The 2,038-nt window shown below is 43.2% G+C and overlaps 1 non-coding gene across 1 annotated transcript; it reads left to right on the forward strand.

Moving 5' to 3' along the window:
* The first annotated feature begins 1,953 nt into the window (after positions 1-1,953).
* Positions 1,954-2,038, forward strand: TRNAG-UCC (transfer RNA glycine (anticodon UCC)). The gene has a single exon. It is a non-coding gene; the product is annotated as a tRNA-Gly (tRNA).

A 2,038-nucleotide genomic window follows, 5' to 3' on the forward strand; every position in this document is an offset into this window, starting at 1 on the left:
GGTACCTCCAAAACCCAAAGAGACTTGTGCGGTGATGTGCCCCTTGGTGGTGAGAAGAGAAAACCGCAAACCTCTTTACCGTTGAGGGGGTGTACTGGACCACGTCCTGGACCCCTGAAGTCCTAAGATTTTGGTGAATTTCGTGGCCGTCCCTTGAACTCTCAGAGGGTTTATCTCCCACTTTCTGGAGCGTGTGTGTCTTAGCACTGGCAAATGTTGCAGGCGTGTTTTTCTTTCTCTTAACCAGCTGGATCAGCATGCTGTTATCAACAGAATGGACCATTATGATGCTCTGCCGGGCGTGTAGCTGATCCAGAGGGCAGGAGAATTAGCGTATCCCTGGGGCAAGACTATAAATGTATTCTGTTCTCCGTTCCCAGGAAACAAAAGCTATTTCTGATCAAAAATAAAAAAAGGATGCCATCTCCAGATCAACAGCCACACAGCACGTACCTGGGGTCATGCTCAGTTGATGTAGCAAAGATACGCTCCCAGGCGCAAGCAGCTGAAGTTGGGGCTGATGTTGGGTTCGCAGCACCCCGCTTTTATCTTCCTCGGTTTGACCAGGTTTTACAAGGACTAGACTGGTTACTCAGATGAAGATATGATAAAGACTGTCACTCTTGCATTCTTTAATATAATATATATGAAATATATAATATATATAATATATAAAATATATAATATATAATATATATGAAATATATAATATATAATATATATGAAATATATAATATATAATATATGAAATATATAATATATATAATATACATGATACATAATATATAATATATAATATACATAATACATAATATATAATATATATATAATATATATGAAATATATATATTCATATATATTTAATGTTTATTTCTTTCTTTTGAGAGAGAGAACGAACAGGGGAGGGGCAGAGAGAGAGAGCGAGGGAGAATCCCAAGCAGGATCTGCACTGGATCCCGGGGCCCGAGGCAGGGCTTGAATTCAAGAACCTTGAGATTATGATCGGAGCTGAAATCAAGAGTCAGATGCTTCACCAACTGAGCCACCCAGATGCCCCTCATCCCTGCATTCTTTAGGGTGGCATTAATCTCTGCCAGTTCCCCTAAGATTAAATATTAGTTTTTGTTGCCTATTTTTGTTGGGGGGGGGACAATTTTAGAGGCTTCCACGTGGCTTCTGCCACGATGATGGCTCTCATCTTGGCACTTCTAACAGCTACTAAGGGTGTCCATTTCAATTATACATTTTAGGGCCAAGGAAATGACCCCTTGGTGGGTCTGTGGACCCAGTGAAACCACTGTGATCCAGACCTGACCCACAACTCCATATACTACCTGGCTCTCACATCCTCTCCTTCAAATAGGGAGTTCATAATGATGCTTCACGCCTTTTGGATATCAAGGTCAACTTGGATTCTGTGCCCAACCGTTCTCAAAATGTTTGGAGGCCACCTGCTCTTCAGCTCAGTTACTTGAGTAAATAGCTGGGGGATAGCCTGGAATAATCATTACTGGCATACTTACCATGGTGTTGCGGGGTCCTTCCTTCCTTCTAATGCCTTGCCTCTCTTTCAGTCGGTAGGTGCAGGTTCCAAAAACTGACTCAAGGCCAGGAACTGGGCAAGAAACAGGGACTTTACTGGAATGACTGTCCCCAGCCACCTGATCATCTGTCCTTGAGTTCCCTTGATTCTATGAATTGAGTAGCTGCCTTCGATCTTTCCCCTAGTAATGCCCTGTTCTGTTAAACATCTCCATTACTCTTTGAAGGTCAGGGTCCCTTGGCTTTTGTTCCAAACTTGCTGCTTATTATTATAATTGTATCAACCTGGCTACTGATGGTTAGAGCACTGCCACCCGGATTCTGATGTATCAGGGTATTGTATTGGTGGCAATTGTGATGGTAAATGGCATGTTCTTTTAGTCCTCTCAATAAATACAGGCTTCCGGGGGCACCTGGGTGGCTCAGTCGGTTGAGCGCCTGACTTCCGCTCAGGTCATGATCTCATTGCTCGTGGGTTCAAGCCCCACGTCGGGCT

The sequence above is a fragment of the Panthera uncia genome, chromosome X, assembly GCF_023721935.1.
Source record: "Panthera uncia isolate 11264 chromosome X, Puncia_PCG_1.0, whole genome shotgun sequence".
In the NCBI taxonomy this organism is placed as follows: domain Eukaryota; kingdom Metazoa; phylum Chordata; class Mammalia; order Carnivora; family Felidae; genus Panthera; species Panthera uncia.